Source organism: Camellia sinensis, chromosome 7 (assembly GCF_055761805.1).
Source record: "Camellia sinensis isolate YWXY chromosome 7, ASM5576180v1, whole genome shotgun sequence".
Classification (NCBI taxonomy): domain Eukaryota; kingdom Viridiplantae; phylum Streptophyta; class Magnoliopsida; order Ericales; family Theaceae; genus Camellia; species Camellia sinensis.
Window position 1 is genome coordinate 113,769,238 of NC_138967.1, and position 24,612 is coordinate 113,793,849.

Below are 24,612 nucleotides of genomic sequence, written 5' to 3' on the forward strand. Positions count from 1 at the left end.
ATCAGTTCTAGAATGGAGACAAGGGATGGCCCTTGAACAGAAAAGATACGTTTGGCTTAGTTGTTATGGAGTCCCATTGAATTTGTGGAGTAATAATACATTCAGTAGCACTGGGAATGTTTGGGGCGTAGTGATAGGCATGGATGATGAGACTAGCAGACAAATTTCTCTACATTGTGGGAAAGTGAAGATGGCCACAAGCTGTATGAAGTCCATTAACCAAATTATCTAGCTAGAGTGCAAAGGTATAATGTACTCTGTTAGGGTATGTGAACAAATCATAGTTTCCAATGTTGTGTGAGAGTAGTGTGACTGCGAATTGAAGGACCAGAAGACGAGTGACATTTATCTTTCAAAGGGGGTTGAAAAGAATCAGTGTGTAGACAAAAGTAGTAGGCAAGAGAACGATGTTGTTGATGATAGGAGTGATATGGATGGAATGGATAAAGGGACTCCACATGCTAGTGAATATAGTATGGTGGGAGAGGATAGGTTGAAGGATGTCTTTGTGGTGGCTGAAACAGAGATGATGAAGGAAGTGTCAGAGGTGAAAGGCATATGCGAGGGTGACTCTATAGAGTTAGGGATGAGCTCCAAATTTATCAGTGGTGGTGGTAAGTGTAGGATAGATGGGGAAATTTGCACACCTAGTTTTATCAAAAGCTTGAGTGGATCAGCAAAGAGTAGGCTTGGGATTCAAATTGAAGTGGATAGTGATAAGGGCCATTTAAACTTTGATGGGTTGAACCAAGGACAGGGGAGGCTGGCTCATACGGGTAGTAGTGGGTCTTCTTCGTCGAAGGAAGCTCCAGGCCAAGTAGTGGGTCTTCTCAACCACATGGATCGAAGGGGGGGATCAAGCTACAAGTCCAGGCCCAGCAAGAAAGGCTATTGTGCAAGAGAAAGGGCAGGAAAGCAAAAGAAAACATATAAAGAAGAAGAAGGGAAAGTTTGTGACTACTAAGAAACTGGGGACATTATCATTGAATTTGAGAAATGAGGCTGTTTTCAGGTCAGTTGTAGCTGCCATTTCATTATCAATGGCTAGTGGAACCAGCAGAGGCAAGAGAGCGTTGTCAGAGGCTGAAACTTCACTTCAAATTGGTAAAACTCTTGGACTTGATTATGAAGGTCAAGAGGATGAGGTAATTAGCAAATTGAAGGCACTTGAAGCCAAGACAGAGAGAAAGTAAGGCATAGAGAGGGAGTTGCTATCTAGACTAGCAATCCAAGGTGAGCAAGAGTGATCTAATGTGTTAATGAAGATACAATCATGGAATGTGAGGAGGTTAGGCAGACCAGAGAAAAGAATAAAGTCAAAGAAAAGCCTTGCTGCTAGGAAAGTGGACATTGTTCTCCTTCAAGAAACTAAGCTCTTTGCAATCAGTTTTGAATTGGTAAAATCTATGTGGCTTGGGGATCAAATTGAGTTTATGGCAGTAGATGCGGTTGGTAGAGCTGGAAGATTGCTGAGTATTTGGAACCCTGAGGTGTTTCAGTTGCAAGCTTGTTGCAGTAATCATAATTTCCTCCTACTGTCAGGTACTTTGTTCTATAGCTTTGAGTGTGTTATTATAAATGTTTATGGTCCTATTGAGGTGGTGAATAGAAAAAAGTTGTGGGATCTTTTAGTTAGATTGAAGTCCAATTTTCTGGGGCCATGGTGCTTAGGGGTGATTTTAATGAAATAAAGATTATATCAGAACGCATTGGGTGCTCGAGAAGGGATAGAGGGATGAAAGATTTCAATAATGTGATTGAACAACGACACTAATTAGTGCTCCCACTCATTTTTCTTGTTTAAATGCCTTAGTGAAATCTTGCATTATTTTTATTTATTTTTTTGTATTTTTTTTTTCATTTTTCAATTTGTGAGAATAAATAAGATAATAAAATAACACGCTTTTATTAGTCTATTACTAATCTCTTTCCACACTCACTTCTGCAAAGATTTTGTGTAGCGAAGTGGTTTGGAAATACTCTTCCGATCCTGGGGGCGCTCGTGATCCTCAGTTAATCACCTGAGAAAGAATGAACACTTTGGTCGGGGGTGTCGGAATTAGTACTCCGACGGATAAGTCAATATTTACTCTCTTGGTTGCTTGTGGCAGAAGTTATATTCACTTGTTCTCACATACCTCTTTTGGTTGATACTCTTTTTATTTATAGTCGTTCTTGATGTTGATGGTTGGGCCCACTTTTCGTCCAATAAACAATCGCTCACTCGGCTATATCTTCAAATTCGGCCTTATCTGCAACTGATAGAGACCGATCTGATTATTTGGCCCTATCTACAACTGGTAGAGGCCGATCTGGATATTCGGCCTCTATCCCTCAGGGCTGGAGCCATATTGTACACGATCTAGTTGCCTTTTTTTACCTTATTCAGCTATCCTATGTAATAACTTATTCGGCCCCCACTTTTTGAAATCTCATCTATGTTTTTTTTATGCATTCTTAATCCTGTGTCTACTGTTGTGCTGTAGATTGGTTCTATTAATGTGATATTTCTATAAAAACATGTTCCTATTAGATAATCAACATCAATGATTGACACCCTATTTAATTGCTGATAAACAAGAGTTGAGAAAGCAACTTTACATTAAAAAAATTCACTTGTACGTTGGACAATGCCAACCATTTGTCTAACCTGAGCTTATCTTTTCATCATTTAGAAGTTAATAACATAATTTACACAGCAAGTGTTTGATAGGGTTTTAAAATTATGATTTAAGAATAAAGTTATATTTTGACTTTATAAATTTTAAAATTATGATTTGAAAGAGAAAATTTATTTGGTTATGAATTTTTAATTAAGTTTTAAATTTTTGATGTGACATATAAAATGAGAAAAGTTGTTTGGTTATGAGTTTTGAAAAGAATTTTCAAAATTTAATTCAAAAATTTATAACTCACAACTAAACATACAATTCAAAACTCTACTGATAATTCTATTCAAAATTCATAACGAAATTCTTTTTAAAATTTATCTCAAAATAATAATTTGTATGTTTAAAAAATATCAAAAACAAATAATTTTTTTTTCTCTAAATAACATGTGGCGATTGGCAATTGTAGAAAAGAAAAAGAAAAATTACACTGCTTCGATCAACTAGCCGATATATTAGTCGAACGTCCGGGGGATGTCTGGAAGGATGACTAAGTAGATCCAAAATTCAAAAATTTCTCCGCTTTTTAGCATAGAAAAGACTAAAGAGAGAGAATATGTATGAATTTACCAAACATGAAAGAGAAGTATATTTTAAATGCGTGATTTTCGAATAGAAAAGATGCAAGAGAGAGAATATGTACGAATCTATTAAACATGAAAGAGAAATATATTTTAAAATGTGTGATTTTAGAATAGAAAAGATGAAAGGAATCTATTAAGAGGTTGTTTGAGATGATCTAAATAAGTGTATTTTTTGACTTTTTATGAAATTTGAGTTGAATGCGGATTGGGTTTGAAGTGATGTGTTAGAGAAGTGATGTGACTTAAATAAAATGATATAACTTAAACAGGATAATGATTTTTTGATTTTTTTAAAACTTGCCAATCCAACCCTAAATTTAAAAGAGAAATATATTTTGAAATATACATTAAATTACATTTTTAAAATTCCATTCAAACAGTGCAGGCAAAAAAGAACCAAACTTCTCAAGTTCAAACGGCTCATAAAAACACAGCGCCACCGAAATTCAAAATACAAACCCCGCCAAACGAATCCTACATTCGCACCATGTTCTTCACTCCATCTTTCTAACTCGTTCTTCAAACCCTAGAATTCGAAACTCTCTCTCTCTCTCTCTACACCGATCTCCATGGAAATTCAAATCGAATAAGAATTAGATTTTCTAGGCCAAAATTGAGGGAATGGATATAGAAATGATATCGGTGGCCCGGTGGTCCAAAGGCAGCCAAGTGTATTTCCTCACACACCTTCACGCCGATCACACAAATGGCTTGTCTTCAACCTGGAAACGAGGCCCTCTCTTTTGCTCTCGCATCACCGCCAAGCTCTTCTCCTCTAAGTTCCCCGGTTTCAAGCTCTCTCTGCTTCGAATTTTAGATATCGGTCAATGGAATTCAATCCCTTTGGTCTCTCCAACCACTGAATCGAACACTACCGTCGATGTCATCGCCATCGATGCTCATCACTGTCCAGGTACACTTTTTCTCAGCTTAACTTTGGTTTTTGGAATTTGTTTTTGTTCGAATGTGACATTAGGCTGTGGTGATCAAGACTGCAGTTTTTTTTGGCCACAACAGTAATTGTGAACATGACTGTATTTACTATCTTTATTGATCATAATTAAGCTGCTAGTTGTTTTTTATTATTATTATTATTATTATTATTATTATTATTATTATTATTAATTTTAATTTTTTTTTTCCTGTCAGATATGTGTTATGTGGAAAATGAATTATTATTACCTCTATTAATATTTGGTTATAGTTATTATAGTTGTGTAATTAGTTTTTCTTTTAAATTTCCTTTTTTCTTGAACATGCATAAATATCAAAAGTCAAATGTGTCCAAGGGTGTACCCAGAGGCAGGACATATGATTGTATGTGATGAGAGCCTATTTTATCAAGGAGATAATTGTTGAAATATCAAAAGTCACCTGGCTTGTCCGTTACATGTCTCGGTGTGTTGGTGTCGGAAATGACTACAATAACTAGTTTAAAGTGTTTGTGCTTCATAGTAGGTAGGTAATGAGAGCCTATTTTATCAAGGAGATAATTGTTGAAATTAATAACCAAATTACATCTTCATTTTTAAAATTCTTTTGGTTAACCTTTGCTATCTACATTATATGTTGTTAACTAGGATTACCACAAAGACAGCAAATTGCTACATGCCGGAAAGTACATTATCAATGATACATGCCTATTAATGCGTTGATGTAGAAGAACATATGCACGTACATAATTCATCCACTTTGGAGGAACTTTTTTATTTTTTTTAACTACTTGAAGTCTAAGATTCAATAGATTGTGTAACTTTAGGGCTTTGAAAATCATATTTTTTAAACATTGGTCTTATTATAAACCATCCATAAGGTTTTGGGAAAGAGGGATAGACTAGATTGATATGGAGCAAGATTGGGAACCCTCAATTCTTAGTTTAGACGTCCTTGAGAGAGGGGAGCAAGGGATTGACTTAGGAATAGATATATAAGGTCAACTAGCTCATATATATCTTTCTCCATCAAACAACGTGCCTTCTTAGCGGTATGGTTGGAAAGAATGTTTTCCTCTTTGCATTTCAATTGATTTCAATTAAATCAACCTTTGTTCTTAATTGAAGCCTTGTAGTAGAAAGCTCGAAAGGTAGTCTTTGGCTCTATATTTGGACAGCCTTTTCTCATCTTGGTGAGTCTTGTCCTTTAGAAATGAGAGTATCATGGTAGCTATTGAAGAGTGAGGCAAAGGGCTTAGTCCTCTCAATTGACTAGGGCTTGAGTCCCCTATGACAAGTACAATGCACTAGCACTATGCCAGTATCCTTCTACAATGCTGGCATCTTATATGAAGACAGCTGCCTGGGGGACTCTATCTTGTCTAGGGACTATATTCATTGTAATTAAACAATGCATTTTGTTTGAACTTGAAGGTGAAACTTCAAGTTTATTGCGATGAATGAAGTACCATGGGGGTGCCATTGGCATACTGAACTGTTCTTGCCTCCTTGTAATAGGCATACTGAACAGCCACAAATTATGATATGCCCCATAAGCTTTTGCTGATGTAGAATGAAAAACCTTACAAATTTTGGTTCTAAGATTAAAACTTATCAAGGTTAAAACGCTAGTTTGATGCCTCTCCTTTTTTACCAACAACAATTCGAATATTTAAGTGTAATTGACTTCTACAAATTGTCTTCTTTTCAAATATCAACTAGTCGAGGTTGATAATAAAGATGGGAACTCTAGTGTTGGAAAGCTTCCCCTGTTTTATTAAGAAAGCATCAAGTGCGAAAATGGAAGGGACTTTTGTTTTCCTAAAAGTCCACCAAGTTTTATATATAAATTTTAGCCACCACATCTACCATGGTAATTATAATTGGCAAAAATGAATTTTCAAGTGTCAAAAGCAACTAGTGTACTACTAAGCTTAATCTTTTTAATTTTAATTTTTCTACTTTATTTTATCCTAGATTGCCTATCTGTGTGCTTGATCCTATCTATCAATATGTATGTTATGTTAGGTTGAGTTGCCATGCTAAAGGATTTTTATTTCTTCTATCTTTTTCTTTCTTGTGGGAAATAGCCATGACAAAGGGCCTCATAATTAAGTTGTTCATGGTTTTCAACTTGACAGGCGCAGTCATGTACTTGTTTCGTGGTGAGTTTGGGTGCATGCTTTATACAGGGGATTTTTGCTGGGAAACAACTAGTAAGAGGGCAGAGATTGGAAGGAGCATGCTTCTTAGTGCTCTTGGGAATGATAAAGTTGACATTCTTTACTAGGACAATACTTATTGTAATCCATCATATTCTTTTCCTTCTCGAGAAGTTGTTGCTCAACAGGTGCATGTTTACTTCTCTTGTGGAAGTTTTGTAGTTAAATTTATGTAGTAGAATTAAACTACTACCCTGATTACTATTGGAAGCTCCTAACTTATTTGTTAAGATTTATTTTTTAACCAAAATTTTGGTAAGGCTCATATTAACTAGTTTTGTCTAACATGTTTTTGATGTGAGAAGCTTTGAATAATTCCTAATGTCGTTTGTTATTGTTAAATAAACTCAAAAAATATCCAAGGTGAAGGAGAGAGCCAAGGGAAGCCCTAGAAGAGGAGATAGAAAATGGTATTGGAGAGAGCTTTGAGCTTATGTTGCAGAGAAGTGTTGTTGATTTGTCTTATATGCATGACATCTCCTTTTATAGGGAGTTTAGGTTGTTGAGGTCAACTGAGGGAGGATAGGTGGCCTGGTCCCCTTGGTGCGACAATTGGGGATCTCTTGCCCTAAGATGCTTGTCTTGGGATCTCTTGACAAGGGATCCCGTGACATGGGGGATCTATGTCCCTCAACCTTCTTTAGCTAATAGTGCAGGGTAGTTCCTCACCTTAGTATGTCAAGGCATCGTAGAGGTATTAGAGTATCATATATTAAGAAGTGCGGACACTTCTAAGAAGCTAGCGTGCCCATGTTGGACACTGGCACTTGTCTGACACATCTTAACACATGTCCGACACTTGTCAACACATGTACTATTTTTTTAAATTTTTTTTAGATGTGGACACTCTTCGACACTTGGAGAACACACGTGTCCATCCCTTAAACACACATGTCCATTGGTTAGAAATGTGAAACTAATTATAAATTTAAACAAAATAACTTAGGATACAAGATAAAAGAAAAATAATGCAAATTTATTGAAATTAGTATTATATCGTATTTTTTTTCTAATATTTTTCAATGACATATTCATATATATAACATATAATAAATATATAAAATTATATATTTTGTACGTGTCTTTGACATGTTGTGTCCTGTATTTTTTGAAAATTGCCGAGTTGGTGTGTCCGTGTCATATCCATGCTTGTCTGTGTTTGTGCTTCTTAGATTCATATGTCTTTGATCAGTTAACAATTCTGTCTATTAAGGCTGGTTAAGGGAGCACCACAATCAGTAGGGTAAAGGACCCTTAACAGTCCATTGATTCTAGTCTCCAAGCCACGATCCTTCAATGATCTTGTGCAAAGATCCTTGGCTCTACTCCCAACCTGGGTAGCTTGTTTTGAGACCTTAGACATGTTGGAGAAGTCATGGAATTCACAATTTTGAGATGGGTTTATGGTGATCGCTTAGGGAGATCTTGACCAAGCGAGTGAGGCAACCTAGAGATCTTGGTCCAGCTAGGTGAGGCAATCTAGAATTTTGGCTTCAATTTTAGGCATTTTAGACATTAAAGAGATGTTTATGCTGTTGATCCACTCTGACATGTGACACTAGCTAGCACCATATGACTAGGAGCAGTGTCACCAAAAAATGTCGATACCTTAGTGATGTACATTTTAGAACGCACGTTCTAAAATGTGGTACAATTTCATTCCAAAAACATGAATTAAGCAATTTTTCCAATATGTTTTCTTTAAAATTTCCTTGAGAGAAAAAAGAATCAAATATAATAAACTTAAATCTGAGGAGAGTGGAGTTTTAGCAGGATAGAATGTAAAAAATGTATATAATGCTAATAGAAATGTGTTGTTGGTACATGATCAATATGAAAAAAAAAAAAAAACTAAATTTATTGGATATTTAATTGTTGAAAGAAAATTTTTGTAAGTACTTTAATTAAATTAGTTTCAACTTTTCATCATGATTTCATCAGACTAAAGTAAAAATGTCAAAAATCTTAGAAATGGGCACAATATGTTCTGAGTTCTCTCTATTCGAACAATATGTGGATGAAGAAAAATTATTAGCATGTCTATTTACTTGTTTCTTGAATTTCCAATTGTGAATAATAGTTTCAAACATAAGTTTCATGTTTTGAATGGAGCTTTGGTTTTATCCGCTGTTGAACTTCATTTTGTGATTATGTATATGGAAATTATTCATTTGCTTTTTAATGACTAGTTACAAGTTGTTGATGTGATTGCCCCTCATCCTGAACATGACATCATTATCGGTATAGACTCTTTGGGAAAAGATCTTTTTCTTCACATTGCACAAGCACTGAAAAAAAAGGTGTGCTCACTCTTTACTGAAAGCAAAAGTGTCAGCTAGGGTTGTCTCTATGCAGAGTGTAATCTTTGCGGGGCGTATACAGTAGAATGGCCACCCAAACTTGCTTTTAGTTTTAATAATGTGAACAAACCCAGATGCTCTTCACATCAACTTTGTTGGTTATTTATTTATTTATAATATAAGTTTTGGGGAAAATAGAGCTATCTCAGAAAATTAGTCTACAGCTACTGGAGAAATACCATAATTTATAATATTAGTTCAAGATTGGAACTAATTGACCTACTAATTTTTTCCTCTGTTCTGCATGCTCTCTATTTCTATATGGTATAGGTTACAGTACCTACTCGTTTTTTTTCCCTCTGTTCTGCATGCTTTCTATTTCTATACGGTGTAGGTTACATAAATACTGTAATCTGGAGAGTTCATACTTTCATCTGTTTGACTATTTTTGCACACTACATGTAAGCCTACAATCCTGGTAGCTTAGACTAAAAATTAGTGATTCTTTTGCACTTCCTTGTGTCATGTGATGTCATACAGGATGCAGCCTACCGCATTTTAAATTTAATGTTTCTTTTCTGGTTTGTAATAATGTGCATAGTCATGAAGACTTGTATATTCATTTTTTCACCGAAAAAGAAGTTTGGTGTGGTAGAAAGGAAATAATATCATTTTTATCCTTCTTATATGTATATAAGTAATCTTATGAGCTATCACTGGTAGTTCCTTATATTTTCTTGTTTTGTTCTTTAAAGATTTGGGTCTGGCCAGAACGCCTGCAAATTATGCGTCTTCTTGGGTTCCACGACATCTTCACAACTAAAGTTTCTCTAACTAGAGTGCGAGCTGTCCCTCGCTACAGTTTTAGTATCAACACACTGGAGGGGTTAAATATGATGCGTCCAACTATAGGGATTATGCCATCTGGTCTTCCGTGGAAACCCCTTGAAGGGAACACCATTGTTTTTGGTTCGTCTCCTCACCATAGCAGAAGCAAATTGAGTACAAAAGTTGGGAGCCACTCGGATGTGCATAAACCTAATGATAATTCAAAAGTTGTGGAAAGTTATCATGAATACATATATACAGTTCCATATTCTGATCATTCATGCTTTGCTGAGATAAAGGAGTTCGTTAAGTTTGTCCAGCCAACCAACCTGAAAGGTATTGTGTCTTCCTCAAGTTCTTATGTTGATCCTCTTTACTATTTTGGCCACCTTTTGGGAGCAAATCTACAGTCACAAGGTTTACGTCAGAATTTTGAGACAAAAGGCTGTGAAAGAGTTAAAGATGTCCTTAACAAATCTACTCTTCGAAGTGATAATTCTACTGAAGCTGGAAAGAAAAGAAGCAAGAAAGATGATTTTTTAGGTGTTCATGTGAGTAGAGTTAGTATATTGAGACGACTAAGGCGTGCAAAAATATTGGAACTCGACTGACTTGAATAGTTAAGAGTTGAATTTTGGCGTTATGTTACACTGAAACTAAATGGATAATGTTGAGTATGCTACTTCATCTGAGAATACCTGTATAAAATTCCGAAATTCAGTGAAATTACAGGTATTGCAAATTATATTTTTTTCCCATTTAATATTCTGTAGTTAATAGCTAATATGGCTTCGTGGGTACTCTTGTTTCAAGAAGAGTTATGAACTGTGCACAGATTGATACTACGGACTATCAGAATGGATATGAATCTTGAGGTTCATAATTGGACCTTATTATGTCTTACTTTTCTTACACTGTGGGCTCAAAAGGTTTGCATTAACCATCTCACTGTTTATGTATGTCATGTCATGGTATTACAATTCAAGTATAGGATCATTTGAAATTGCTTACTGAGTTTTACACCATCACCACCTAGTTGCATTGTTGATGGTGACAAATACACTTTTTACATGACTTTTATTGCAACTCCTTGTACAAAAGGATGGTGATGAATGACCATGAGATAGCAAGAAGCTTATTCTTCTCGATTTCAGTTATTGAAGGTAATGTAAGTTATATGATGCTGTTGTCCCTTTCTCTAATTACATCAATGATTAAATCACAAGCATCTTGGTTAAGTTTGCGAATACGTAGACCCTCTTCTCTCTAGGTGGTACACAGTCTAACAATCTACCAAATGATACTTAAATTCCTCTTCTATACCTCCTTAAAGGAAGTCATGTTGCTATTTCTCCAACCTTTTCACAACTAAAGCTAAGATAGTGAATAAGGACATAACATACTTGAGAAGACTGGACAAGATGCTTTGATTCAATGTCATTCTATCATCTTTAAATTGATAGATATAGACTCTTCTATCTTGCCAATTGCCTCTAAAATCTCTAAACCATAGAATCCCACACTGATTTTGCTTTAAAAGTGGCTCCTGAAGGAAGTCTTAGATAAGAAGGTCAATGCTCCACCTTACAACCTAGGATGTCAGCCAAGATTGCAACATGAGGCACCTCCCTGACCAGAGTAAGGTTGTATTTCCCAAATTCACCTTCGAACTTAAAAAGTCCTCAAAGCACAAAAGCACACATCGCCTGGAGTTGCCCCATCTGTACTGGTTATAAGGCTTTAATTTTCCTCAGTTAATACTTGGATTTTAAAGAGAAGTGTGGGTTGTGCTTTTCAATTTTATATCAAAGCTTAGTTGGGCTTATGACTGGTGTGCCATTTGTCCGACTACTGTATATTGTGGTCTAGGAGGGTGTGTTGAAATGTGTTCCACATCGCTTGGAGTTGTCTTATCTGTGTTGGTTATAAGGCTTCAGTTTCCTTCTTCTTAATACTTGGGTTTTAAGGAGAAGTGTGGGTTGGGCCTGTAATTGGTATGTCGTTTGTTCGGCTATTGTATGTTGTGGTCTATGAGGGTGTTTTGGAATGTGTCCCACATTATTTGGAGTTGCCCCATTTGTGCTGGTTATAAGGCTCCAGTTTCCTTCTCCTTAATAAGAAGTGTGGGTTGAACTTTTCAATTTGGTATTAGAGCCTTATAACTAGTCACGGGCCCGACCAAGCTCTGATACTAAATTGAAAAGCCCAACCCACACTTCTCCTTAAAATCTAGATATTAAGGAGAGGGAAATTGTAGCCTTATAACCAACATAAATGGGGCAACTCCAGACAATATGGGACACATTCTAACATCACACAACTAAGATAACCTAACTATTGAGGCTTAACCCTACAACAAATAACAGTAACATTAGCATAAAGAAGATGAGAGGCTAAGCATGGAGCCATCAAGTTTTCCAATCTCAAAATCCTCAAGAAAACCACCTTGTCCCATTCTATCAGTCATCATTCTCAAAATCTCCAAAACCAAAATGCAACCAAAAATTTCAACTAGAATTTGGAAGAGGAGGCTTTGGTTATGTTTTCGAAGGAACATTGCTTGATTCCACTATCATAGCTGCTGAGAAGCTGGAAAACATTAACCAAGGGGAGAAGTTCGAGCAAAAGTCAGCATGCTTGGTTCTAACCGACATGTTAATCTTGTTTGACTTTGTGGGTTTTGCTCTGAAGGTAACATGACTCCTTGGATTCCTATCTTTTCCAAGAAAAGGGGTAAAAAAAGGTTATGGACTAGAAAACAAGGTACAAAGTTTTACTAGCGATAACCATAGGGTTGGCTTATCTCCATGAAGAGTGCAGGGACATACCATGACCTTAAATTGTTCTATTAGATGTTGGAACTCTGCCCAAAAGTAATGGATTTTGGTCTGGCAAGCTTGTTTGGTGAGATTTTAGCAGGGTTTTGACAACTATGAAAGGAATAATTGGACATCTAGCGCCAGAGTGGATATTAAGGTGTGCGGGGAGCAAATATTCCGGCAAGCCCGTACTCCTTTCTTCCGAGCTCCGTCTCTGTCCGATCACCTGCGAGCCAATAAGGGTGAGCTACCCGGCTGTGTGTGGCCGGAAAAACCCTCCGACGATCAAGTTAGCACACACCTTAGGATATAGAGAGAGAGAAAGAGGAGTGAATGAGTGTCAGAATTTCCTTACAGAATGTTCGTCCCTGCGTATGGGGGGCGCAGACATACTTATATACCCTCTGCGCCCCATATCCACTCCCAGTCATCTCCTGACACGTGGCTCCGCTTTCCCATCTGTCAGCATAAACCTTGCCGATCATCACCTAATCACAACTGCTTGTCTTCTCAGCTGGAGCTCGGCAGCCGGGCTGCTCTATCCACGGCTGTGCTGTGCTTCATACCCAAGCGCTTCACTGGCTAGGCCCAGGGAGGACCGGGCTAGGCGGCATCTCGGCTAAGCCAAGCCCGGGACACCTCCTGTGGTTGGCCTTCCTGCCGATCAAACGGTTTCCTCGGTTGACCACGCCTTTCCGGGCGCCGGTCGCTCAGCTTGTCTGGCTTCAGCCATCCCCTGATCAAGCAGCTCGGCCCAACCGAGCACTGCCTTGCCGAGCTTCTTTATGGTCCGGGGCGGCGCACACTTGGCCCAATTCCTACCCGGGACAAGTTCTGGCAGCCCATCTTCGGGCGGATAGTCGATCATCTCGGCCCCATGCACGGTTGGGCTCTCAACCTGCTCGGTCGTTGCCTCGGCCCAATACCAGGTCATAAACCACCCTCTCATAAGGTTAGCCATAACAACTACAGTTGATGTTTACAACTATGGTATGATGCTTTTTTGAATTGATATTGGGAAGAATAAACACTGATCAATTTGTAGAGGGGAAATTTAAATTCTTCCCAATTGGGGCTGCAAATGCATCCATAGAAGGCGGTGATGTCCGTAGTCTATCAGACCATAAGTTGGAGAAAAATGTTGATGTTGAAGAGGTATGGAGAATTTGTAGAGTTTCTTGTTGGTGCATCCAAGATGAAAATCATAGGCCAACAATGGGTCCAGCAGTTTAGATCCTCGAAGGGGTTTCAGATGTGAAGCTGCCTCCAATTGCTCGTTTTCTCCAATTCCTTGATGACTAGGAACTTATAGTTTTTTGTATTGTGTTGAGAATTCATAACCATGGAGTAATACTTGTTCAAATATTTACTCAGGCCAAGAGCACTATATTGTTTAAAGATTAAAAAGAATAATACAAGGATGTGCTTGAGCACTTACCTATGCAATTAACTATATCTATTTAGTGTTTTTGTATACTTAGTGTACGGCTTTTAATAATTGTTATGTATTTGATACTTGTATATTCAATGTCGTGTGATCCATGGAGATCATAGTTTCACTACAATGTTGGTTTTCTTCTCTACGTAGCTAGGTTTCTTTGGAATTTCAATTTTGGGATTGTAGATCTTCCACAACAAAGGTGTTTTGGTGATTGTGATTGGATTGTAGTCTCTTTGATATGACAGTGACAGATTATTCCCTTTATAGATCTAGTGTTGCTTCCATGGAGGTTATAATTGAGGGCAAAGAGGTTTCCATGGGGATCTGTGATCCTCCAAATGGTTGAGGGCTTCATCCACACCTTTAGTTGATGAGTTAGTAGCTGCTTTGCCTTTAGTTAGTCATGTGATCGGCAATTGATTCTTTGCGAATGGCGAAAGCTAGGTCTCTGGTGCGATGGTTTGGTCTTCATAGTTTGGTTTCACTGGTGTGTTTCCATGGGAGGAGGAAAGATTTGTGAAAACAAGAGTTTGCTGATCAGTCCAGCAAGCTTTGATGTTACTGGTGCGATTAGTGTGGTTTCGCCTATCTCCCATGGGAGTCCATTTTTTTCAAACTGGGTGTATCTTCTCATCCTTCAGCAGTAGGTGTGCAACTCGGGTAAGTTTGGTCCGTTGAGGAGTTGCCTAGGTCCAGTCCAAGTTGTGCTAAGAGTTGTTCGAGGCCAACCTTCTACTTGAACTTGTTTGTGCAAGCCTGACTTGAGCATAGTAAATTCAACTTGGGCTAGGTTTGAATTGTCTGATTTACCCACAAATCTGAACTCTATTCATATTTTGTTTATTTATTTATTTATTTTCCTGCTAGGCTAATTAATTTGTTAAATATTAACATTTTTTCTACTAAACTATTAATAGCATTAAAATAAATAATTTATATGATGAGAGAGAAAGGCGAAGAGGAGAGATATGAAAATCGAGGAACCCTTGTGCTGCTGGGGTGGCCTTTGCCATTTCTAAGTGACAAAGGGAAATGATAGGTTTTGTGGTGTGATACTTGTGTATGTGATAAATATTGTGAATATGATCTAAATGTTTAGATTAATTTTTTCAAACTTTGGTCCCTTGCACCTTCACCAAAATTGTCCTTTCACTTTTGATTGTGCCATTAGAAAATTTTATGTATGCCAATTTCCGTTAGTCTTATTAATGCTAGAATTGTGAATTGAAAGTCAGAGGTGCAAAATTTCAAATTCAAGTGGGTCTACAAACCCCACTTGGATGCAGCTCTGCTATTAAATTTCATTTTGACTTCTCGTTGGAGTGACAAGCACGTGGATGACTGCATTTTGTATTTCCAGTCTATCAAATGTCGAATGACTAAATATTCCAAACATTGAAAAACCATGGCACATGTATTGAAATGTATATTTTTTCATCTTTTCCTGCTCTAAAAAATTGAAAAGAATACCAAAAAATATTAAAATAAAGTGTGATTAAATCCCCATAGAAGACAATCAGCCTTTAGTTTCTTTTATCAGGACATGATCTGTGCGCATTTTGTTAAATTTTGAGACCCATTCTTCTAAACATCCTAGTCATCCTCTTTTTCATACTCCTTTCCCTTTTGTGCAGATATCATTGGGTAATTATCAGACAATATTTATACTTAATGTTTTCTGTATTCTTACTATGCTACATCTCTTTCACCAACCATCTCTCCCATGGAGCTGACACCATCTCTGCAAATCAATCTCTCTTTGGGGACCATACCATTGTCTCTGCCGGTGGAAACTTTGAAATGGGTTTTTACAAACCAGGTAAGTCTTCCAACTATCTCATATGCATATGGTACAAGAAAGTATCTACACAAACCATAGTGTGGGTAGCAAATAGAGATACACCCATCTCTGATAAGTATTCTTCAGAACTGAAATTTTAGATGGTAACTTAGTGCTTCTCAACGAGCCCCAAACCCCAACTCGGTCAAAAAATCAGAACTCTACCACTTCAAATTCTCTGGTAGCAGTTCTTGGCAATGATGGTAATGTGATTTTGAGAGATGGGTTTAATTCAACACAACCAATTTGGCAAAGTTTTGATTACCTTGTTCACACTTGGTTGCCCGGTAGCAAGATTTCATATAACAAGCGAGCCAATACACCCTAAAGTCTAACTTGGAAGAACTATGAAGACCCTTCACTAGGACTATTTTCTCATATTCTAGATGCAAACAATAGCTATCTTTTGTTTTGGAATGGATCTAAATAGAATTGGACTAGTGGTCCTTGGAATGGGGATATTTTTAGCTTATTACCTACAACGAGACAAAATTATATGTTTAATATTAGCTTTGTTGACAATGAAAATGAGAGTTATTTGAAATATTCTCCCTACGATCCTTACATTATATCTAGAGTTATGGATGTTTCGGGGCAACTCAAGCAACTCACTTGGTTGGAGGACAGCAAGGAGTGGAATTTGTTTTGGGCTCAGCCGAGACAGCAATGCGACATTTATGCTTTATGTGGGCCATTTGGAACTTGCAATCAGAATACACAAGCCTTCTGTAATTGTTTGACTGGTTTCAATCCTAAGTCGGGGCAATGATTGGTATTTGGGTGATTACTTTGGTGGGTGTGTAAGGAGAACCAATTTACAATGAGGAAATGCCAGTGCTGCTAATCAAGAAAAAGACAGGTTTCAAGAATATTCCAACATGAGATTGCCTGAACATCCTCAATCTGTAGCTTCTTGCAATGCTACGGAATGTGAATCTTCTTACTTGAAGAACTGCTCTTGCACTGCTTATGCTTATGACAGGAATGGGTGTTCAATTTGGACTATGGACCTCGTTAACCTGCAACAACTTTTGGGAAATGACAGTAGTGGAAGCAGTCTTTATCTCAAACTTGCTGCTTCTGAGTTTTCCAGAGATAATAATATGGGGATTATTATTGGTGTTGTCTGTTCAGTTGTAGTCTTGGGCCTCGTTTATGTTATGTGGAAGCAACAAGGAGGCTTATAGCAACCCCTTGTGTGCTTTGGCCAAACACTTGTTGGTTGAGTTTTCTAGGAAAAGATCGAATAGTTGCAGTTTATGGTTCATTGGTTGCATTTAGATACAAAGAAAAAATTTCTTGGAGAAAATGGGAAGCAGAGATTTTGTTCTGTTTTCAAAGGGCCATTGCTTGATTCCACTGTCATAGCTGTGAAGAAGCTGGAAAGCATCAACCAAGGAGAGAAGCAATTCTGAGCAGAAGTCAACACACTTGGCACCATCCAACATATTAATCTTGTTCAGCTTTGTGGGTTCTGCTCTGAAGGTAATAAGAAGTTACTGGTGTATGATTACATGCAAAATGGCTCATTGGATTCCCATCTTTTCCATGGAAAGGAGTCAAAGGTATTGGACTGGAAGACAAGGTACCAAATTGCACTAGGGACAGCCAGGGGGTTGGCTTATCTTCATGAAAAGTGCCGAGACTACATTGTACACTGACATAAAACCAGAAAACATTCTATTAGATGTTGAATTCTGCCCAAAGGTAGCAGATTTTGGTTTAGCAATCCGAAGCAGGGATTGTTAAATTCTTCCCAATCCGGGCTGCAAGTTTAGTCATAGAAGGAGGTGATGTCCACTGCATATTAGACCATATGTTGGAGAAACATATTGATGTTGAAGAGGCATGGAGAATTTGTAAAGTTGCTTGTTGGTGCATCCAAGATGATGGGAATGATAGGCCATCAATGGGTCACGTAGTTCAGATCCTCGAAGGGATTATGTGAACCCACCTCCAATTCCTCGATTTCTTCAAGCCCTTGTCAACCGCTAGTAGTGTACAGTTTTTTCATTTCTTCATTGAGTTCTTTCCAGTTGGAATTCACAACCATGGAGCAATCCTTGTGCGTGTCTAGTTTCAAATCGAACAATAAAACAAGTATGTCCTTGCGCACTTCTCTATACTTTTTTAACTACTATATATGTTAAAATTTACCATCACCTACCACACACTTACCATCACCTACCACACACTCACCTACTACACTCACCTACTACACTCACCCTCTCTTATATAATGAGCCACTCACCATTTGTAAAACACAACATTCAATACATCAATCAATAATACATCATTTTTTAACATGGTATCAGAGCAAGGTTAAGAATTTAGTATTTTTTTCGCGTCACCGGCGGGCGGCAACCTCGCCTTGGCCGCCCGCCGGACCTCAACCTAGTCCGCTTATTTTCTACACATACCTTCACTCCGCTGCCAGAAAGTCATAGCTGAACTCTTCTCTGCCTCACACATATTTGTTCATCAATGGCGACATCGAGCCACCATCTTCTCATCCATTACCAGCACCCACTCAATCTCAGGCAGCAATGTGCCATGCAATGTGCAAAGCAGTCCTCCCATCCAAGTCTATGCTATTTACATCAATACCATCGTCCAGCAACTCCTGGACTCCCTTCACGTCACCATGGCAGACGACCCAACGATCAACTTTAAGAACCCAGCATGCCGTGCCAACTCAGATCGTCCTAGTTTGTCTCGCTGGCATGCCACTTGTAAGTTTTTTTTTTTCCGATGGTCTTCTCGTCGTGGGTCAGTGGTGCCCTTTGTTGGGGTTTGACCTTCTTTGGTGGCTACGGTGGTGTGTTTTGGTGGGACTGTGCTGTGTAATCTGGTCACTGAAGCAGAGGTGGTTGTGGTGGGTCTACGGCTTACTGTGGTGTCGGCTGGACGTCTTTATGGCTGATCAGGTTCTCTCTCTCCCAAGACCCACACATGGGGAGGGATCTGGACATATTTTTCTTTAACAAGTAGGCCATATACCTGCCGGAAGACATGATCAGATTGACCACCAACGACCGACCACTCTCTCTCTCTCTGATTTAGCGTCGGTGGAAGAAAAGCAGTTGTATTTATTTCAAGGTCCGAACTCCAGAGACACGGACATTCCTACTACTAGTGTCTGTGATTGAGAGAGATATACGCATGTATCTACCCACTAAAAAAAAAATAAAAAAAAAAAAAAAAAAAAAAAAACACAAACAAGTGGATCTGACACTCCCTCCACTCTCACCCACGGCACTCACAACCCACACTCACACACACACCCACGGGACACACATGCACTTTCTGATGCCAACATTTTTTTAATCAACCCTACTTCATTTTCTCTTATTTTAATATATCTCTATATATATATATATATATATATCTATGTTTATTTTATTATATTGCACAGACCATCATCTTCTTCTCTCTTTCACTTTCACGCCCACGGTTTTGATCCAACCCAGCATATAGTTTCCAAGCCACCCATGTGGTCTTGTCCCCTCTTATTATTATTATTATTATTATTATTATTATTATTATTATTATTAAAAAAAAAAAAAAAACAGGCAGACGACGAACTTGCACACCACACTCCTTTTATTCATGTCGGGGTTCCCCCCGTTCACAATTTTACATCCAAAAAAAAAAAAAAAAAAACAAAAAAAAAAAAAAAAAAAAAACCACACAAACAAAACAACCACACCCACAGCGGGATTTTTCTTCTCTACTCTACTGCAGGTCTCTTCTTCTTATTTTTATCTTGGGTGTCCCGTGCCAGTCCGGTCTCCGTGCTTCCTAGTCCACTGGGCACGTTCACTCCCCCATAGTCCTCCACTGCAGCATATGGCGGACCTCCAAATCGAAACATCACGGTGGCCTTCCGCTTCAGCTCCTTGTTTTCTGCCTTTAGCACACTTATCTCTGCTCGCGCATCCTTATACATGCGTTGGAGCAGAGCCAGTTGGTCGTTTAAATGCTGCACCTCATTTGTCCTACTCTGCAGCCGGTGCGACAAGTTTGTGACTGCCGTCATCGTCTCCACACAGGACTTCAAAGTATACTGATTGGCCTCAATATCAGTTTGCACCGCCATTTTTTGCTCCACCGACCGCATCGGAAAGTTCAACGGAGTAAACACAGAGGTGTTTGGTTGAGGTTCACTGGCCACCGCACCAGTTCTTTCTCTTGTGGACTCGTTAAGGTCTGGAAAGAGAGTGAACAGACCACGGGAAGATGAAGCCATTTTCTGGGCAACAGAGTGTTACAGAATATCTCTCGCAACAGAGTGTTACAGACTCTCTCAGGAATCTCTCTCAGAAAACGAAGAGTTTTTCAGAGTGTTACAGAATATCTCTCGCAACAGAGTGTCTCTCTCAGGAATCTCTCTCAGAAAACGAAGAGTTTTTCAGAGTTTTTCTAGCAGGTTTTTTTGTCTCTGCTTCCAAGCCTCAGCCTCAGTTTATAAAGACCCTGATGAAGAGGCAAACACGCGCATCATGCGCCTCTTGGTGCTCGCCGACAACTTGGGCGCGCCTTTTGATGGCACGTCTTTTGATGGCACGCCTTTTTATGAATTGGGCACACCTTTTGAGGGTGCGACTTTTTACGGGTCCGACAAGACTCTGTAAACTGTCCCGACATAGATTCCGGTTAGTTTCTACAAGGGTCCGACAAGACTCTGTAAACTGTCCCGACATTGATTCCGGTTAGCTCTTTTATGGGTCCGACAAGACTCTGTAAACTGTCCCGACATTGATTCCGGTTAGCTCCTTCATGGGTCCGACAAGACTTTGTAAACTGTCCCGACATTGATTCCGGTTAGTTTCTACAAGGGTCCAGCAAGACTCCGTAAACTGTCACAACAACTGTCACAACATTGTCTGCTACAACGGTCCGACATGACCCATAAACTGTCTTCTACAACGGTCCGACATGACCCCATAAAGTGTCCTCTACAACGTTATGACACCACCATCCAGTGTCTTCACCAATGGTCTGACACGACCATACAGTGTCTCTTATCCTCTTTTATTTTATGTATTTTCTTGTTTTGTTACTCTCTCCAAACTCAAGTTGGTTAGTTTCTATCCTCCTTGAGTTTGCGGGGGGCTGTTAAAATTTACCATCACCTACCACACACTTACCATCACCTACCACACACTCACCTACTACACTCACCTACTACACTCACCCTCTCCTATATAATGAGCCACTCACCATTTGTAAAACACAACATTCAATACATCAATCAATAATACATCATTTTTTAACAATATATATATTCTGCAATTTTACGGAGGCCTTAGACCCATGGTGGTGTAAGGCTTCTTGTGTTAGTTTCTATCTGTTGTTACTTATATATTCATTGATATTAGTGTTTTTCATCGTTTTAGTCAAATGTGTTTGGTATGGTTTTCCTTTAGAAAGCGTTTAATTTTTTCATCTAGGTACTTTTTAAAATTATTAGAATTTTTTTTTATTTTTTATTTTTGAGAAATGAAAAAAAAAAAAAACGCTCCGTGGGACATTATAGCATCCATAGGCCATAGTCCTGGATAATCGGTTATCGGCCAGATTTAACTCACCTTAAAGGAAGGGACATACTACTAGGGCATACAAATAGACCTCACCCACCTGTTACATAGGAGGCAAAGTGTCAATTGAACTACAGTGTGATAAGCCGAAGCAAATTGGCACCTCTGAGAATCGACTCCGGCTAGGCAGGCTGGGTGGAGGGGAGATGTGTGATCTATTGGGCCACCACTCTTAATGGTTTTCAAAATTGTAAGTTTGCAAAAACAAAATAAGCCTCTCAGGGTTGGAGAAATCATACATAAATCATATACAAGATATGATATTTTGTAGTGTTGAATATCATAAAATGACATAGTTAAATCATTTTCAGCCCTAACTAAAGAAGGGAGTCATAACCAAACATTATATAATATATAACCAAAGAATTTTTAGATCATAACCAAAATAATAATCATAATAAGTTATAATTAATATCACAATGAGTTATAATAATATCATAATAAGTTACAACCAAGTCATAATAACTAACACTATAATATGATATAACCAAATACTACAAACGTCATAATTGAGGCATGGTAAATATTGCAAAATGTGGTGTATTATAGAATTTCTCATTATATATAGAAAAATTTAGTCAAAATTCCACATTAGACTCTTATTTTGTGAAAAGGACAATTTAATTTATTTTTCTTCATAAACTCCTTAAAGAAAAAACACATGATTGAGTAAAGACTGTAAAATATATATATTTTTTTTCTTGGACAATATTGCCAAAGTAACATGTTACTATAAGTCAGAGTAACATGTTACTATCAAACAGAATATGTTACTATTATTGTTTATATCAATTTTTGATGGTAATGATTTTTTATTTTTTAAAAAGAATTTTATAGTCAATATAAATTTTATTTGATAAATTTTGATGAGAGAATTTTAAAAATATTAATTTTATTAAAAATCGATATCTACATCAAAAGTTATATTATTTTAAAGTTTAATATTTTAATAATAATTGTATGTGTTGGATTTTTTAAGAAAATTTTGTGTTTGTCCTTAATTCATCAAAGTTTTAGGATAAATTACAAACACACCCCCTTACCTCCTGTTGTTCTGGAAATTACATCCCGTCTCCTAAAGTTTTTAATTTCATAAAGATAAGCCGCTTTTATTAATAAAATATCAAATTAATTAATAGTTTTTAATAATGTTAAAATTTTATTTCAATTAATAGTTCAGATAATTTTATTATTATATAGGACAATGGTTAAGAATTTTATTTTGTCAGTTAATTCTGACAAATAAAATTTTTAGACAATGGGATATTTGTAATTTTTCAAACTATAGGCGCAATCTGTATTTGAAGTAAACCTCAAGGGGTGCATTTGTAATTTATCTAACGTTTTGTTATGAAGGGGTTTTGACCAAATCCTTCATATATATATATATATATATATATATATATTAAAAAAAACAGAACAATAGACAATGGGTTCCAACTATTTTGGAGACTTTGGTTTTTAATAAAAAAATATTACAAGTTATCACATTGTCTTTTATTTTTTTATACGTCTTTTTGTAAAAATTTAAAAAGCCAATTAAACTAGTCACTTATCAAACATGGGCTAAATGATTTGAAAATCCTAAGTGATTCGTAATTAGATTAAGATTTAAATATTCTAATCCCCAATCATTCAAAACACACAATCTAAATCATCAAGCACTTACAAAAGTGATTTAGATGGTTGTTTTCGAAATAAACAATAAATCGACACAAACAATTTTTTACGTGGAAAAACCTCTCAAAGAAAACCTTAAAAAACCTTAAAGTAGATCTCCCAAAAATCTAATCCTAGTTTTGGACTACAACAAGTATTTAAAGAAAAGTGGAACAACGAAGCTCACTCAAGCGAGGACTCTCTCACTCGAGCGAGGAACTTATCTCGCGTGTTTTCCATAAGTGGCTTCGCTCGAGCCACGTAACCTGTGCTTGAGCGTACATTCACATCTCTCAGGTTTTTTGCCAGACGCAGTCCTCACTCGAGCGAGGACTCCTTCGCTCGAGCGAGCAAGACAAAACAGCAAGGAAATTGACAACTCAATCACACAAGCTTGTTCGCGGGATTGACAAGACTAAGGGACCTAACAATCTCTCCCTTTGTCAATACCCGGACAAAACTTTCTAACATAATTTCCTAGAACACAAATGTACGAACTAAACAAGCCAACTAATAATAATCAAACAATCTTGAACTATCAGAACAATATCCCATACAAAACATCAGAACAATACTACTCCAATGCTATTCCAATGCTTCTTGCAAAAAACCATCATGAGTGTGCAACATATATCCATATACATCCATATATATACCCTGCAACATCATATACATCTATATATATACCCTGCAACATCATCAGATATATACCCCCCAAAAACATACTCTCTCTTTTTGTCCGGGAGTGACAAAAGAAACAAGGATAGACAAACCAAAAAAAAAAACTATCCAAGAAAAGAACAAAACAAACTGTCCAGAAACCATGAGTCAAATATCTGTCAAAGACTAGGCGGAAGAAGGGGGATGCTGCATCTGAAGTAATGAAAGAATATGTGCAAGCATTGTGCTCTGCTCATCAAGTCGACTATCAAGGGTATCCATCCGAGCATCCAACTGGTCAAGCCGATGCGTGACAGACTGCTCAAACTGCTGCAACTAGCCACGAAATGATCTAAAACGCAGCTTAGGCAGATCCGATGCACTAGCAGGGGCTGTTTCAAACTCCTCCTCCTCAGCAAGTGGATCATCACCTGCATCAGACATCCTAACTCCCGACACACCCCCCCAAACATGAGCTTGACTCTGGTAGATTGTCAACTTAGTAACGGGTTTTATTGGAGAAGCAAACTCATCATCATCATAAACAGGAACATCAAGAGAAGTGAGAAATTTAGTGAGCAAGCATCCATACGGAAGACCTAAGGACTTACGTCCCTCAAAAACAGAAATCATCTTGGTGACTATCATCTCGGGTAGGTCAATGGGAAGCCTGTGATCGATGCAATACAACACATAACCCTGATCTTGGGTAATGTGCGAGAAATGAGTGGTCACATGAAGATTAGCACAAACAATGATATTAAGAAGATGAAACCGAGGAAGAAGCTCGTTTTGTTGAATGAGCGCCCCGTCAACCCAAGTCTGGGAAACACCACAAAGGTCAGACGCAACTCGATCAAAATCGACACCAGTCCTTGTAAGGAGAGGATAATGAAAATGTGGGACTTCGCGAAGATCAAGAAACTACCTACAAACATCCCCAGTAATGACTAAAGACTTCTTCCTAACCTAAGTGCTAAATGATGCAGGAATTGTTTTGCGAATGGAGTGTATGTTACAATAGAACTCACGAATAAGACTCAGATTTTGAGGCCTTG

General features: G+C 37.7%; 1 pseudogene across 1 annotated transcript in view; it reads left to right on the forward strand.

Annotated features, from left to right (window-relative positions):
- Positions 1-3,668: 3,668 nt before the first annotated feature.
- The window catches only part of LOC114292302 (G-type lectin S-receptor-like serine/threonine-protein kinase At2g19130 pseudogene), a 35,721-nt pseudogene continuing 14,777 nt past the window's right edge, over positions 3,669-24,612 (forward strand). Inside the window, exons 1-4 of the transcript XR_014335879.1 lie at positions 3,669-4,166; positions 6,327-6,535; positions 9,463-10,464; positions 15,430-17,735. The product of XR_014335879.1 is annotated as a G-type lectin S-receptor-like serine/threonine-protein kinase At2g19130 pseudogene (transcript). The remainder of the gene's footprint in view (positions 4,167-6,326; positions 6,536-9,462; positions 10,465-15,429; positions 17,736-24,612) is intronic.